This window comes from Cryptomeria japonica, chromosome 11 (assembly GCF_030272615.1).
Source record: "Cryptomeria japonica chromosome 11, Sugi_1.0, whole genome shotgun sequence".
Classification (NCBI taxonomy): Eukaryota; Viridiplantae; Streptophyta; class Pinopsida; order Cupressales; family Cupressaceae; genus Cryptomeria; species Cryptomeria japonica.
The window spans coordinates 54,008,523-54,027,388 of record NC_081415.1 but is presented as its reverse complement, the minus strand read 5'-3'; positions in this window follow the sequence as shown (position 1 = coordinate 54,027,388).

Genomic DNA, 18,866 nt, shown 5'->3' with positions numbered 1-18,866 from the left:
TATACCGGTAAAGATTAATGCATGAAACATAAACATAAAGTCATCCACAACATATAACACCAATATTTGTATGTGGAAACCCTGTAAGGGGAAAAACCATGGTGGGAAACCTTACCCACAATCAGATGATACTACTGCATATAATAAGTGTACATAAATGGGGTCTGCACATGCATAAAGGCCAATAGCCTAGAGCTCACTACTCAATCACAAAATGGGAGTCGTACTAACTATAGTTGGATGGTTAAATCCAATAAGAATGTACTGCACAAAATAGCATCTTCATATGCTGGATTCAGTACCGATGTAATGTTGATATGCTTATACAAAAACCTAGCTTCACCTTCAAATGATGTCTTCATGTATACCTCTGCTTAACCTCGCATATACCTTCACTCAATTCTTTTTCGCACTCCACACTTGATCTTACAAATAAGATCTTACATTTATACCATAACCTAAGACCAATTTTAGTAGGTCGGCTCTACAAGATATTACAATAAACATTTTACATACAATATAATATCTGATGCAATAACTGATTAAACATGTTGGCTTAATGCATTTACATAAATAATAAATCATGTCCATAGCGTGCCATGCTGATCTGGAAAAGATAAACCTGCTGGTGTAACCCTAGATAACCCTAAACCTATTTGTCGGTAAAAGCAAATATGCAAATATGAATATACCAATGATCAATTCTTCAAAACAAAGTGTCCACACAATGTCTTTGACATTATCAAGTGTCTTCCATATCATTCCAAGTACCAGCGAACATTATATCCTGCTGGTGAACCATACACCAGTAACTGTGCAATAGTTACTTGCTTGCCGGTGAATGTTGCTGGATCTCCAAAGTGCTTGTTTTCAGTAGGTGTTGACATCAATGACAAAACCATACCAAAATACCAACAATCTCCCCCTTTGGCATTGATGGCAACACAAGGAGGAAAAACCATCAAAGTGCCAAAACAGAAATGCCAAATACCAAAAACCAACAATCTCAATTTCTCCCCCTGGGAGCAACATGAGTTTATCTAAAGATTTATTTTCAATACCAATCTCTCCTCAAAAGATAATGTGTTTTTCCATAGATATCTCTCCCCCTTTGACATCAAATGCCAAAGTTACAAAAATCAAGTTCATACAAAATACCAACTACTCCCCCTGAGAAGTAGCTTCCTCATCAAAGACCAGAGTAAAAGATTTGTCTTTTAATTCTTCCAGTTGATGACAATCATCAATTGTCTAAGTCTCTACCGGTGGTGGTATGACTCCAAGCTGATCTCTGAGATATTCAAAAGTCTCCTTAGGCAAAGGTTTTGTGAAAATATCTGCAAGCTGTTCTTTAGTATTCACATAAACCAGTTTTATCTCTTTTTCTTCAACTTTTTCCCTTAGAAAATTCAGTTTGATAGAAACATGTTTTGTTTTAGAATGTAATACCGGATTCTTAGATATATCAATTGCTGCAGTGTTATCACATTATATAGTAATGGGTTCCTTGCATTTTACATTTATGTCTTTCAACATTTACTTAAGCCATAGTACCTGTTTAGTTAGTTGCTGCTACAACATATTCTGATTTTGCTGTTGATAAAGATGTACAACTCTGTTTCTTACTCAACCAAGAAACTAATCTCTTTCCAAGAAAGAATGCTCCTCCAGTGGTGCTTTTTCTATCATCCACATCTCTTGCCCAATTTGCATCTGTGTATGCACATAGGTCAAAATTTTCATCCCTAGGATACCATAATCCAAGATTTGCTGTGCCTTGTAAGTACCGAAAATCCTTTTTACTGCTAATTCATGATTTTCCCTAGGATTACTTTGAAATCTAGAAACAATACATACTGCATTCATAATATCAGGCTTGGTTTGTGTCAAATACAGTAAACCTCCTATCATAGATTTGTATCTAGTTGGATTAACAAGTGTAGATTCATCCCTTTGAGATAATTTGTCATTTGTAGTCATAGGTGTGCTTACTGGTTTAGAGTTCTCCATCCCAAATTTATTTAGTAATTCTTTCAAGTACTTGGATTGACTCAAAAATATACCTTTATCAGTCTGTGAAATCTGCAATCTTAAAAAGAATTTTATTTCTCCAATCATAGACATTTCAAATTCTTGCTGCATTTTAATAGAAAATTCCTTACATAATCCATCTTCTCCTCCAAAGATTATATCATCAACAAATACTTCAATAATCAAGATATCATCATTAGTTATTTTGTAATATAAATTGCTATCTGCATTTCCTTTAGTAAAACCAATCTTTAAAAGATACTTATCCAACCTTGCATACCAAGCTCTTGGGGCTTGTTTTAATCCATACATAGCTTTTCTTAACCTGCAAACCATATCATTGTCATCTGTTAAGGAAAATCCATTAGGTTGTTCAATATATACTTCCTCTTCAAGACTCCATTCAAAAATGCACATTTAATATCCATTTGATAAACTTTGTAGTCCTTGTGAGCTGCAAAAGCCAAGAATAATCTGACTGCCTCAATTCTGGCTACCGATGCAAAGGTTTCATTGTAATCAACTCCTTCTTTCTGAGAATATCCCTTACACACTAGTCTTGCTTTATTTCTGACAACCTTACCATCTTCATTAAGTTTGTTTCTAAATACCCATTTGGTTCCAATTACATTTTTATCTTTAGGCCAGGGAACTAATGTCCAAGTATTATTTTTCTCAATTTGTCCTAATTCTTCTTCCATAGCTTTAATCCAAAATTTATCTTCACATGCCTCATTGAAAGATGATGGTTCAATTTGAGAAATAAGACATACCTCTTCATTTGGCAATCTTCCTCTTGTCATAACTCCTTTAAATTTGTTTCCAATTATCTGATCTTTAGAATGATTCAATCTTACATACCGGGGTGTCTTAGTTTGCTGTTGTTCTTCAATTACTGTGGAATCCTCTGATGATACCGGGGTAACTGGATCTTCATTTTGTACCAGTGGATTCAATGTAGGTTCATTTGTCACAATTTCTGTTGCCAGTTCAGAGTCTATATACCTTGAAGTTCCTCTGAATTTTTCATCAATCTTTACATTTGTACTCTCAACAATTTTCTGCAATTTCTTATTAAAACATCTATATGCCTTGCTCTTAGATAAATAACCAAGAAATATTCCTTCATCACTTATAGGATCAAATTTGCCAATATACTCATGTCTTGTAATATAACATTTACTTCCAAAAATTCTAAAATACTTAAGAGTAGGAGTATTACCAAACCATAGTTCATGAGGGGTCTTAACAGTTTCACCTTTGATGTGAACTTTGTTAAATGTATAGACAACAGTGCTAACTGCCTCTCTCCAATACACATGTGGTAGTTTTGTTTCTGATAACATACTTCTTGCTACATCCAAGATAGTTTTGTTTTTCCTTTCAACAACTCCCTTCTACTGAGGTGCTGATAACTGTCTTCTGATTCCATTCACTTCACAGAATGTATTAAAGTCCTTAGATGTGAATTCTCCTCCTTGATCTGATCTTAAACATTTGATTTTCTTACCGGCTTCATTCTCAACCATTGCTTTGTACAGTTTGAACTTTCCAAGTGCTTCTGATTTTTCTTTGAGAAAAGTAACCCAACACATTCTAGAATAATCATCAATAATTAGCATGAAATATCTATCACCTTGTAAGCTTTTAGTTCTAGCTGGACCACATAAATCAGTGTGAATTAAATCAAGAGCATTATTGGATTTTTCTGGAATACTTTTGAAACTAGCTCTAACTTGTTTTCCAAATTGACATTCCTTACAAATTGTATTATGAGGTTTCACAATTTTAGGTAGATCTCTAACTGCCTTAGAAGTACTGATTTTTTACCATACAATCAAAGTTTACATGACATAGTCTCTTATGCCATAACCAACTTTCATCTATGTGTGCAATCAAGCATGCCTTTTCACTATTATTCAAATGAAAAATGTTACCTCTAGTCTGATTACCGGTTGCAATTTCCAAACCAGTTCTATTCATGATTTTGCATTTTCCATTTTTAAATTGTAACTGAAATCCTTTCTCAACTAATTGACCAAAACTTAAAAGATTATGTTTTAATCCTTCAACATAGTAGACATTGTCAGTGTTATGCTTACCATCAAGAGATATTGAACCCTTACCTTTGATTGATAGGCTTTGTCATCTCCAAATCTTACTAAACCTCCATTGTATTCTTGAAAGTTCAAGAATTTACCTTTGTCTCCAGTCATGTGATGTGAGCATCCCGAGTCAATGATCCATTCATCCTTTGATTCAACTTTAGTTGCTAGGGCTTGTTCTACCGGTTGAGCAGTAGGTGCCGGTTGATCCTCTGTTATAGCAATAAAAACCCATCCATTGTCTGCTAGATCCTCATCAAAATCATCAGTCACACCTTCATCAGCAATGTAAGAGGATTTGTCTTTGTTCTTCTTAAATCTATATCTTTGATATTCATGATTAGGCTTGTATGTTCTTCTAGCTTCTTCTCTTAGTCTAGCATCTCTATCAGGGCATCTTGAAGCCATATGACCAATCTTATTGCAGTTAAAACATTTAAAGGGTGCTTTACCTTCATACTTACTTCCAACTGGACCTTTTGGCATTTTTCTTGCAAATAGTGCTTCAAGTTCTTCAAGCTCTTCATTCTCCTTCCTGGTTTCTTCAAGTTCTCTTGCATAAAAGGCTTTCCAATCTGATTTGTCAAATGATGGAGCAGATGATGTTGATGCTTTAAAGGCCATATCAGTTTTTATAGTAGCAACATGACCAAATTCCTTAATTTCAAAGGCTAAAAGTTTTCCAATCAATGTATCCCTAGTTACTGATGTATTAGGCATTGTTCTTAACTCATTTATAGTAGTAACCTTAATTTTATATGCTGGTGGCAATCCTCTTAAGATTTTTGAAATAATTTCATCCTCACTCAAGGTTCCTCCACAACATTCAATACCCAAAACAATTTCATTTACTCTTTCCATAAAAGCAGAAATCCTTTCATCTTCTTCCATTTTCAGATGTTCATACCTGACTCGTAAGCTTTCAAGTTTTGCAATCTTGGCTGTGGAATCTCCTTCATTTAGTATTTCCAAATGATCCCAAATAGCTTTAGCAATAGACCTATCTGACAATCCCATGATTTGTTGATCTGATAATGCGCTCAAAAGTGCTTCTCTTGCTTTGCAATCATTCTCTTCATCTTTAGCTAAGGTAGTTGGAGCAGTCTGACCAGCTACAACAGTAGTATAACCATTCTTTGTAACTCCCTAGATGTCTTTACCAATGCAATTCAGATGTGTCTCCATCCTGATCTTCCATATCCCATAGTTGGTTCCATCAAGTTTAGGACTATCCTTCCTGAAATAATTAGTAGACATTGGATCTCCTCAAGTTGTTAAACTTTTGCAAAAGAGGACTAAGCTCTGATACCAATTGTTAGGTCCCAGAGACAACTGAGAAGGGTGGGGGGGTGAATCAGTTGTCAAATAGATTCAAACCAAAAACCAATTAACCAACTTGATGCTTAATATCGGTAAACCAGTTAAGTATGCCGGTAGACAGTGTTAATAGTAAATTGCTATACTGGTAAAGATTAATGCATGAAACATAAACATAAAGTCATCCACAACACATAACACCAATATTTGTACGTGGAAACCCTATAAGGGGAAAAACCATGGTGGGAAGCCTTACCCACAATCAAATGATACTACTGCAGATAGTAAGTGTACATAAATGGGGTCTGCATATGTAGAAAGGCCAACAGCCTAGAGCTCACTGCTCAATCACAAAATGGGAGTCACACTGACTACAGTTGGATGGGTAAATCCAATAAGAATGTACTGCACAAAATAACATCTTCATATGCTGGATTCAGTATCGGTGTAATGCTGATATGCTTATACAAAAACCTAGCTTCACCTTCAAATGATGTCTTCATGTATACCTCTGCTTAATCTCACATATACCTTCACTCAATTCTTTTTCGCATTCCACACTTGATCTTACAAATAAGATCTTACATTTCTACCATAACCTAAGACCAATTTTAGTAGGTCGGCTCTACAAGATATTACAATAAACATTTTACATACAATATAATATCCAATGCAATAACTAATTAAACATGTCGGCTTAATGCATTTACATCAAGAATAAATCATCTCCATAGCATGCCATGCTGATCTAGAAAAGATAAACCTGTCAGTGTAACCCTAGATAACCCTAGACCTATTTGCCGGTAAAAGAAAATATGCAAATATGGATATACCAATGATCAATTCTTCAAAATAAAGTGTCCACATGATGTCTTCGACATTATCAAGTGTCTTCCATATCTTTCCAGGTATCGGTGAACATTATATCCTGGCGGTGAACCATATACCAGTAACTGTGCAATAGTTACTTGCTTGCCGGTAAATGTTGCTGGATCTCCAAAGTGCTTGTTTTCAGTAGGTGTTGACATCAATGAAAAAACCATACCAAAATACCAACAGCTTCTGGTGTGATATCATGTGTTCTCTCATGATACATCTTGTCACCATGAACTCTACTCAGAATGATTCTAATGTGGTCATCTATGAAATCCTCTAGGAAGTAAACCGCATTGTGAAGTTTCTTCTTCTCCAAAATGCTATACTCTGGTTTGATCTTTTTATCCTTCCCACATAATAGACCTAGCTGAGAATGGATCACAAGAGACCCCAGGTCTTTGATTTTGCAGTCTATGTAATCAGGAATCCCTTCTTCTACTATAACACCAACTGGTACTTGAGACAAGGCATTATATTTTGACTTTCATTGTATGAAGTCCATAGAATCAACAGTTGCACTAGAACTATCATGAGATGCGCAAGCCATGATAAAACAGAAAACTCGAGAAATACCTTTCAAAAATCAAGAATTTAGGGCTTGCAAATTCTACTTCACCTCACACTTTGTCAGTTGCTGAATCACCACTTTGAGTTCTTTACTTGACCGTTTGATATTTGCTTCTGAATCTTCTTCAGGGTTTTGAGATTTCTTTGAATCGCAACACAAGTCACTTTTTCTTCGCTTTGCACTTGAAAAACTTCTTTGCTTGAAAAATGATAGTGAGAAATGATTTGAAAATTGCTTTTTAACATATTCCTCACCTACCGTAATAAATGCTTCACCATTAGGGCGTAAACCCTAATTTGCCTGTTACTATTTCTGGTCTTCTTCCAAATGACAAGTATCACATATCGGTTAAGGTCTTTTACTGGTATAAACTGGGGGTTCAAAACATTTCACCATTTGCTCCCCCTAAGCTTTTCTAATGCTTAGTTTGCCGGTTCCGTGATTTCCACACTAGGTGCAGAAACCAGTTCTTCTTGCAACATTGCTGGTTTCTTCTTCCAAGTTTTGTTCATATCTACTTGAACAGTGTCAATATCAATCTTTCCTTCTGGAGTGACCGGTATATCATCCGATATACTCTTTCTACTTCTGCTGAATCTTGTTGAATGACTTGGTTTGTTGCAATGATAGCAGACTATTCCGAGTGCTCTCCAAGGTCCATTATTCATGTTTCCACTCTTCCTTCTGCATGTTGCAGCTGTGTGACCATGACCATGGAAAATCCAATAGTTTTCTCTCCATCTGGTTGCCTCTTGATAGCCACCGCTTCCCGACTGATAATTAAAGGCATTAAACCGGTTGTGATTCCGGTTCACAAAAGGTTCCAGACCAACTCCTTGAGTCCTCTGAGGATATCTTCCAGTGTTGTTCATAACAGACTTGCATTCAGATGCTCTATGCCCAAACTTGTTGCATGCATAACAATTACCATTGAATCTATAGGATCTAGGCTTATCATTTAGAAAGTAAGGAAAATTATTATAAGCCTTACTCCTACATACATTAGTAGTATGTCCTTCTTTAAGACAGTTAAAGCAAACAGGTTTGAACTTTTTCTTACCTTTATCTTTGAATGTCTGTTGCCTATTTGATGCTTCAACATTTGTACCAGAGGTCTCACCTTGCTCATGACTGGAGTAACCAAGTCCATAAATATTCTTGACAGGTTTGGTTGATTCAAGCTTTTGCTCTAGCTTAATAGTACTCTTGTTGAACTTAGCAAGTATTTCCTTTGACTCAGAGAGTTCTTTGGAAATAGCAGCATTTGTTTCCATCAGGTTTGCATTCTCAGAGATGGCCATGTTCAGTTCTCTTTGCATGTCTTCCTTTTCCACTTTGCTTGCATGGAGTTGAGTAGTTAGGGCACTAATCTCTTGCTTCAACTTAGAGATTTCATGATCTTTGTCTTTAACCAGATCTTCAGCTTTCCTCCAGTTTTCAAGCTCTTGGCACATTCAAATAGTCAGTCCTTCCAACTCTTATCTCAGGTTGGAATTGGATTCATTCAACTTTTCTACTTCTTGAATTAGGGCTTCCATGTCTGCTTCATCAGAAGAACTATTTTCAGATAGCTCCATCAGCTTTTTAGCATGTTCTCTCCTTTTTTCTTGAGATGCCTTATATTTGATCATAAGATCATCATAGGCTTGCTCAGATTGAGTGAGCTGATGAGTAATTTCCCTCATAGTATATTCCCCCATATCTCTTTCCAAGTGGTTAGACTTATAGAAAGGTAGGCTCTGATACCAATTGATGAATAATAAGAGGGGGGGTGAATTAGTATTCATCAATCAATGTACTTAAACACTTTACTAGACTAACAATACACCAATAAAATAGTTTAGTAGACAAACCGGTTAGCACATATGCAAACCAAATAGCAAATAATGCATTCACCCACAGAAGCACAAATACCATAACACAAGAGATTTTGATGTGGAAACCCAAATGGGAAAAACCATGGTGAGATGAAACTCACAAGTAACTATCTGCAAAATAGGAACCAGACCGGTTAAGGTCATACAATGTTCTTTACCAGAATAGATCCTGTTAGGAATCTCAATCTCTATTAGGAGATAAGTCTGATTAAAGACTACCTTCCTAGAGGATTTTAGATCCACAGATGTGAACCACCTTGTTAGAGGATTTACAAGGTTAAGGGCTTCAGACTTGTCGAAGATGTGAGTAATCAACAAGTGAGTGATCTAGTAAATAGCACAGATTGCTTGGTTAGATCCTTGATAGCTTGTTCCTAATGCATTCCAGTATTACTTCAGTCTTCAACACATTCACACTCTCTCTAACTCATCAACCACCTTAAACCCTTGCAACAACCTAAAACCCTAGACATTATGTCCTTATAAAGGAATCTGATTTCATATCGGTCCAATAGGATTACAATACAATTTCCTAGGTTCAATGCATCTAGACATATTTTGTAACATGACACAAAAAGAACCATTAAAGTGTCAGCACCGTCAAACAATCGGTGGATGGTAACTCATCACAAAATGCTAGTAGGTAACTCATCACAGAGTATTACTGGTTCATAATAAATACCGGTTGCTGGTTTGACAAAAATGAAGACTAGGAAATATGTGTTCTGCTAATTTGATCCTTCGTACCACTTGAGATCCTCGAACCGCTTGAGGTCAACATACCACTTCAAACTGGTAAAAACATTCTGCAAAACACCAATAGTCTAAAGACTATAATACATCATAATGGTTGGAACAAATACTAGTTGAGGTTTAATTCATACATACAAAAGTGATCTCAATGCAAGTGTGTGTCCATCAATGACAATCACAACATAATCATCAAAAATGCCAACACATCTGAACACCTTTTCTGGAATAGCCTTCGATTTCTTTTTAGTAGGTGACCTTTTGGTCACTTTGGGTTTAGCAGCAGATGTAATCGGCGCTGATGCTGATGGTACTGCTTTACCTTTTATCTCATTCAGTTCCTCATAAGATTTGATCCTCTCTAAATAAGTACCAGTCCTCTTCTTTTTGGGTTCTAGTGGTGAGGCTAGAAGGGTTGAGGCATATCCTATCAATATATCATTTACCACCTCATAGCCCATAGGCCCAACTACATCTTTTCTGGGCTCAACTGCTTCCATTATGCATTCATATGTTTTGATGGTGAAACAGATGTCATCTTCATATTTCTTAACTAAATAACCAGATATTCTTATTATCTGGTTCATTTTTAGTTTGAATTCATCAAAATACTTGTTCAAAGTCTCTGGATATGCAGTTCCTACTGCTTGTAGACTCTTCTTTATTTGTTTGGAAATCGACGAATCAGTTGACCATTGAACATCACTGACTCCAGGAAAGTAACTTTGAAAGTAGAAAAATAAACCAATAAGTAGTTGACCAAACTTGAACCTCTAAGTTTTTTCTGATTTGATTGACTTCAAGTTATCTATGATTTGTTTCTGCATACAGGTACATAGGTCTCATTCTACATTTTCTTTAATCATTCTGTAAGCAGCATGCATTGCAGCTGAAGTAACAGAATTTATTCTACTAGCATAGAATATTTTGTATCCAATTACCATACATGCATATTTTACCAAGTCATCTTTAATTTTGTTGACAGTCATTGCTCGTTGGTCACTAACAAAACTGGTGAGCTTTGTTACTTTGGTTTTGGGGATTTTTCAAAGAACTGGCACTTCCCCAATATTGCAGAATTTGGTCACGACATGAATTGCCTCTGGTGTAATGTCATGAGTTCGTTCAAGGTACATCCTTTCACCGTGAACCCTACTGAGGATGATCTTGATGTGTTCCTCAGTAAATTCTTCAAGAAAGTATACTGCATTTTGCAATTTCTTCTTTTCTATTATGCTATATTCAGGTTTAATATTTTTATCCTCTCCATAGAACAGACTCAATTGGGAGTGAATTACTAGGGACCCTAGGTCTTCTAGTTTGCAATCAATGTATCCTGAAATATCATCTTGGACAATGACTCTGGTGGGAATTTCGGATAGGGCATTATATCTCATCTTAAGAAGCTTAGGTGTGTCCTCAGGTTCAGTAGAACTAGAGGGGACATTAGATGCAAATTCCATATCAAATGGATTCTAAATCATAAGAATGTTTCAGTGAGAAACAACTTTATTCTCCGAGCTTTAGGGTTTGCCGATGACAAGCCAAACACACTTCTCTAGACACTTGATTACCACTTTGACTTTCATACTGATAGTATGAAGTGGTTGCAAGATTTTGTGCAACATTCCTTTCTGAATTCTTTTTGAATGCGAGATGAATAGCTCTGGTTGTGCTTCTCAGCTTAAACAAAGTTTCTTAGTAGCTAGGTAAGTAGAAATGATGACAAAAGTCACTTTTAAACATGCCCCCACCTACCATAATAACTGCATCACCATTAGGGTTCAAACCCTAATTTTACTTTTTATTGCTTCGATTCTTCCGTTAGTTGTCAGGTAGCAACTATCGATAAAAGTGTTTTACCAATATACTCTAGGGGTTTCTAAATATTTATACTGATATGTTCCCCCCAAGCTTTTTGAAGCTTAGTTGATTGATTCAGGGATTTCCACACTTGGTGCGGAAACTGGTTCATCATGTGGCTTCACTTCATATTTCTTTTTCCAAGTTTTGTCCATATCTACTTGAACGGTTTCTATTGGCATTTTTGATGTTTATGTTGTGATTATCATTGATGGACACACACTTGTTTTGAGATCCCCTTTTTATGTATGAGCTCATGCTCAACCAGTATTTGTTCCAACCGATATGTTATATTCTAGTCTTTAGACTAGTAGTGATTTTGCAGAATGTGTTTCCCGGTCTGAAGCGGCATGTCGACCCCAAGCGGTTCACAGATCACAAGCGGTACAAGGAAGCAAAGCGGCACAACACATTCTTACCAGTCTTCATTTTTGTCAAACCAGAAACCGGCATTTTGTATAAATCGGTAATACTCTGTGATGAGTTACCAACCGACATTTTGTGATGAGTTACCAACTGACATTTTGTGATGAGTTACCAATCCACCGATTGTTTGACGGTGATTCTTGTGTCCTATTACTGAGTATGTCTAGATTCATTGAACCTAGGAAATTGTAATGTAATCCTTTTGGACCGACATGAAATCAGATTCCTTTAAAAGGACATCATGTCTAGGGTTTTTGAGTTGTTGAAGAAGTTGCGAAAAGGGTTAATGTTGAGCTAGGGTTTAAGGTGGATGTTGAGTTGTTGGAAGAGCAATCTTATCTGAGAAGATCGAGTTATAACTGAGAGAGATAGAGAAGACTGAAGTAATGTTGGAATGCATTAGCTGTGAGCAATACTGAATCTAACTAAGCAGTTTGTGCTATTAGATAGATCAAACACTTGTTGATTACTCACATCTTTGACAAGTCTGTAGCCCTTAATCGGGTAGGCCTCAAAGACTTTGTAAAATCCTCTAACAAGGTGGTTCACACATGTGAATCTAAAATCCTCTAACAAGGTAGTCTTTAATCAGACTTATCTCCTAACAGAGATTGAGATTCCTAATAGGATATGTTCTGGTGAAGAACATTGTAAGACCTTAACCGGTCTGACCTTAACTGGTCTGGTTTCTATTCTGCAGATAGTGACTTGTGAGTTCCATCTCACCGTGGTTTTTCCTAGTTGGGTTTCCACATCAAATATCTTGTGTTATGGTTGTATTGCTTTTGTGGGTGAATGTTTTATTCACATTTTGGTTTGTATGTGTGGTAATTGGTTTGATTGTTAGACTGCTTTACTGGTTTATCTTTAGACTGTGTAAGTGTTTTAGTGCAAAGATTTTTGGCATACTAATTCACCCCCCCCTCTTAGTATTCATCAGTTTCAACATCAATCTTTCCATCAGTGTTGATCGGTATGTCTCCCAATGGATTCTTTCTTAGTCTACATGCTTTGGTGGTGTGTCCCAGTTTGTTGCAGTGATAGCATACCATTCCAGGTGTTCTCCATGGTCTGCTATTCATATTTCGATTCTTCCTTCTATACATTGTAGCAGTCTAACCGCTACCACAATAGATTAGATAGGTTGCTCTCCAATTGGTTGCCACTTCACAACAATTTGACTGCTGGTCATGAATTCTGTACTAGTTTGGGTTCCGATTCATAGGAGGTTTAGGGACAACTCCATTGGATCTTGGTGGATAATTCCCAGAGTTGTTCATAACCGACCTGCACTCAAAATCTCTATGCCCAAAATTGTTGCATGTATAACAATGACCATTAAATATACTAGGTCTAGCAACATTGTTTTGAAAATAAGGAAAATTATTGTAAGGTTTGCTCCTACATACATTGGCATTATGTCGTTCCTTAAGACAGTTAAAGAAAACATGTTTAAAATTTTGCTTACCTTTACTTCTGTTGTTGTCCTTAGGTTCTGATTGCTTCTTCAGTGCATCATTCTTGGTTCCAAAGGTCTCACCTTCCTTGTATCCAGAGAAACCAAGTCCAGTGGTATCCTTTGATGGCTTTACTGATTCCAATTTTTGTTCTAACCTGACAACACTCTGGTTGAACTTAGCAAGTATTTCTTTTGTCTCAACAAGTTCCTTGGAAAGAGCATAATTGGTCTTCATCAAGGTTTCATTTTGAGAGATAGCTACATTCAGTTCAACCTGCATTTCTTCTTTCTCTTCTTTACCCTCTTGTAGATAAGCGATAATGGTACCGCTTTCTTTCTTTAATTTAAAGATCTCATGTTCCTTGTCTTTTACCAAATCTTTAGTTTTTCTTTTGTTTTCCAGTTCCTGACTCATCTTGATAGTCAGTCCTTCTAACTCCCTCTTAAGTTAGTTTTGGATTCATTTAATTTCTCCACTTCTCCAACCAGGGCATCCATGTCTGCTTCATCAGAAGAGTTGTTTTTAGTAAGTTCCATCAACTGCTCAACAAGCTCTCTTCTCTTGGCTAAAGAGGCTTTAAACTTGATATTGAGTTCATCATAGGCTCTTTCAGAGTCAGCCAAACGGTGAGTGAATTTCCTCATGCTGTATTCCCCCATATCTCCTTCCAAGTGGTTAGACTTATAGAAAGGTTTGCTTTGATACCAATTGTTGAATACTAAGAGGGGGGTGAATTAGTATGCCTAAGAATTTAACCAAACTCTTAAACAATTTTCCAGCAGATCGGTGTAGTAGTTTAAACAACAAACTAGTTAAAACATAAATAATCCAAATAGAAAATAAAGCATTCACCCACATAAGCACACTCACCATAACACAAGATATTTTGACGTGGAAACCCAAATGGGAAAAACCACGATGAGTAAAACTCACAAGTCAACTATCTGCAGAATAGTAACCAGACTGGTTAAGGTTAGGCCGGTTAAGGCCTTACAATGTTCTTCACCAGAACAGATCCTGTTAGGAATCCAGATCTTTGTTAGGAGATAAGTCTTGTTAAAGGATTTCAGATCCATGACTGTGAACCACCTTGTTAGAGGATTTACAATAGGCTTGGCTGGGCCTACCTGGTTAAGGGTTTCAGACTTGTCGAAGATATTAGTAATCAACAAGTGAATTTGTCGAAGATATTAGTAATCAACAAGTGAATGATCTAGATAGTAGCACATAATGCTTGATTAGATCCTTGACAACTCCTTGTTAATGCATTCAAGCATTACTTCAGTCTTCTATGCTTTGCACTCTCAATCTCATTCACGAGATACCTTTTCTCCTCTCAAAAACTCGCACATATCAACTTCTATTCTATATATAAAACCCTAGACATGATGTTCTTATATAGGAACTTGATTTTTTATCAGTCCAATAGGATTATACTACAATTTCCTAGGTACAGTGCATCTAGACACATTTGGTAACACAACACAGAAACACCGCTAAAGTGTTGGTGGATGATAAATCATCACACATTACATGTATACCGGTTAATTACATATACCAATCACCAGTTAACAAGTGAAGATTGGAAAACTAGATCATAGTCGATCTGATCAAAAGATTAACTATCGCTCGGGGTCTTCGTTCTGCTTGAGGTCTTCATACCACTTGACTGATAAGCTTCTTCTTCAAAACACTGGTAGTCTTCAACAAATAAAGACTATACACACAATACCGGTTAGAATAGCTACCAGTTGAGAATAATTCATTCATCAAATACGTGTGTCCATCAATGATAATCACAACTAAACATCATCAAAATACCAACAGTTCTAGCACTGGATTCAGGTGTGGAGCCGTTCTGCACATTTGAATCTTCCTTCTTTACCCACATCTTTTTATGTTGATATCTGATCTCTTCCACCTTAGCTTTTCCTTTTTCATCTAAATTGTTCTTGTTCATCGGACCATTGTTACTCATGTTTTTACTTCTACAAAATTTTGCAATGTGACCAGATTTGTTGCATGCGTAGAAAACAACATTCCTTTGCATAGGCCTGAATTTTATCTGATTAGGTCTCATCCTACATTGGTTAGAGATATGTCAAAACATTTGAAAAGCATAATATCTCTTATTCTGAAAATTGTTTATCACTGTTCTGCACATGTTTGACTTATGACCAAAGTTGTTGCATATGAAACATTGACGGGTAAAGGTAGGACCATTATTCATCACATTATTCATAATTCCATTAATCATCTTACTTCTACATTGATTTTTCATATGACCAAATTTTCCACAAACAAAAAAATTACCATGGAATTTATAGGCATTAGGTTGTCTTATTGGAGGTTTCTTGTCCTTCTTATGATTTCTTTGTCCAGAACCAAAGGATTCTCCTTTCTAAAATCCAAGTCCTTGCATGTCTTTCCCATGTTTTTGAATTTCTTGCATCTCATCCAATCGGGTAGAACTAGCTTTGAATTTTTCTTTGTACTCACTTGGAGTAGTCAACTCATCTCTCAAAATTCTGATCTGTCTATTAAGCTCTTGTCCATTATTCTTGCATTGCACCAATTCAAGCTTCAACTGATCATTCTCATATGTCAATCTATAACATTCATTAGATCTATCCTTCAATGACTGAGTCAACGGTTCTTCATTTTTCTTTTGGTCTTCAATCTCCTTTGTCAGCTTCATTACAATGTATTGCATTTAATTCTTCAAGACTGCATTCTCTCTAGCCAACTTATCACATTCATCTTTCTTGTCTTGTAGGGATTGATTGTCAATATTTTGTTCTTCTTTCTCCTTCAGTATTTCCATCAACTCCTTTCTCTTTTCTCTAGAAGTGCTTACTTGATATTTCAGGGTTTCAATGAAATCTTTAGCTGCATTTATATTTCTTTTTCAGAGAATTTACTTCGTTTCTTGTTGCATCAAGATCTTCAAGTGCCACACTAAGCTGTTTCTGCAAATTGGAATCCATTGATTCAATATTTCAGATCTTCCAAAAGCTATTAGGCTTCCTTGGAGGAAATATGTTGTGATACCAATTGTTGGAATCAATGAACATTGAGAGGGGGGGGGGGGTGAATCAGTATTTTATAATTTACAAACTTATTAAGATGATTCTTAAACCATCAGATGAACAAGAAAGAAAGTGAAAAGCAAAGAATTAAAGCAAACAAGAAAACAACCATAACACTGGGATTTTTACGTGGAAAACAGGAAAGAGAAAAACCACAATGGGATTTGAACCCACAATATTATTACATTATGGCTAGTAGTAGAACAATATTACAAAAGGGGAGTGGACTTGCATTCAAGCACATTTCCTAGAGCTCACAACTCAAATACAAAACAGGGCTGCAACCCCGGAGGACTCACTATCCTACAAATGAGATATAAAGGAAAATACAATGTTTGATCTGGTATAAAACATCTAAAAATGGCAGGAATTAGTTTCAGTTAAGCTCAAAATGATCCATTGCCACTAATTTAAAAAATAGCTTTGTTCTGCTTTGCTGCCAAATGCTGCATCATCAAAACTCAAGATGCGCACGTGAAACTGTTCTCAATCGCTCCCAAAATAATTGTGCACACACATGATTTATCAAAATGATCATCCAAGTCAATATTATATATTCGCACTACCAAAATAGATCTTTAACAAGTCGGGTTCAAAAAACTGCAAAATATGAAATGCGTAGTCTCATGTCGACTCAATCCATCACAAATCCATATACTGAACCTAAAACATATGATCACAAGCTTTACATGCAACATCGCAAAATCCTCAAACATAACAAAAATCACTTATAATTCCACAACATACATTATCTAACTTATCCACACAATAGCTCTTGTCTTCCAGAATCACTGGATACCAGACCAAGAATCATGCACTAGAATCAAAACCAGAGGCTGAAAATGCAAAGTAAGCTACCTCAAACATCCAGTCAACTACTCCAATCACCAAGACTAAAACGGTACAACTTGGAATGAATTATGATTAATTAATTTACAATATTGTGCTCACATTCTATTGGACTTATGCCTAAAGTCAATATGACTTCTGATAGATCAAATCTACAGGTACCGAATAGGATTACTAGACTGAGTTGTCATCAATGACAATCCCCAAGTAATCTCCATGCATCTAACACCACCAGAACAATGTCTCTTGCCAACATAGAGGACGTCCTTGAGTTTGAATGAGAGGTAACCACCAAAGATTATGATGGTTAAAAGAAAAACCATTATGAAAGACAGAGCCATTCTATCTGAGCCATGACTTAATGGTTTCCTAGGATTGCCATATACTTTTGGCAACAAAAATAACTTCTATGTGAATAAAATCCTTCATAATAAGGAGGGTTTGAAAGCCAATCCCCTTCTAGGGAGGTTTGTGGATATAATAAGCTAAAGAGATATAGTGATTGAGAAGAATTTTCTAGGCCTCCGAGCCAGAGATGGCTCATATGACCCATTTAGCACATAGAGCAAGCCCCTGTTTCTATGTAGAAAGCAAACCAAGGCCACCAGATTCATGCGAGACAAAAAAAATCCCAAGCAACTCTATGAAAACTAGAATGCATAGGGGAGGAGGCCCACAAAAAGTCCCTTAAAATATTCTTAAGCTTTAGATATGAAGCCTTAGAAGGAGCCCAATAAGATGAGTAATACACATGAGTGGCGAAAAGAATCTTGGAGCAAATCTAAAATTTTCCTACAAGAGAAAGGGGTTTGGTGATCCACTAGGAAATATTTTTCTCAATTTTAGCAAGGACCACATTCCACAGATCCACCAGGGAGCCTTGAAAAGCAAAAGGGATACCCAAAAATTTGGAAACTTCAACATAATTAAGCATTTCCATTCGAACTGAAGCAACCACGAAGGAGCATGAAAGAAATACTGTCGATAATATTGTATTTTATGCTATTGAATAGTAGACCCAGAGGCTAGATAAAAAATGTCAAGGCATCATAGGGTGGTGCAGAGAACCTTCTACTACACCTCTATTTCAAGCACATGGTGGTGTCTACATGTTCATTTGTGATGTAATAATGGGTTAGATCAATGATCACCCTTGATGTAATTGAATGCCTATTTGTATGGTCAATAATCTCTTGTGTGAGCATATAAACCTAGAGGTCTATTAGGTCATGAAGGCTTGGAATTTGGATTTTCAATGTTGTTGTGTCTAGGATGTTGTCTTAGGTGTTTGGAGTCTAAAAATGACAAATAATGACCTTGGATGTGTTTCCATAAGGTCTAAGTGGTTAATAACCAATGTTGTCCTAAGTTACAAAATGTTGCATTTATTGTCAAGCAACTTTTCAAAGTTGCCGATAGGATGCCAACTACTTCTCCAACAGTCCTAACTATTCAAAAGTTATTTATGGATGTTGGAAAAGGTTTATATATGCTTGGAAAATTATGGGAAAGAGAGAGTATAAAGTTTTATAAAGTTTGGTGGAAAAAGTGAATAGAACAAGTCTAATTTTGCCATAACAGTGACATTTTTTTCTTACTGTTTGTACAGGGTGTAATATCTACTGATGAATTTTTGATTTGATTAGAAAGAGCCC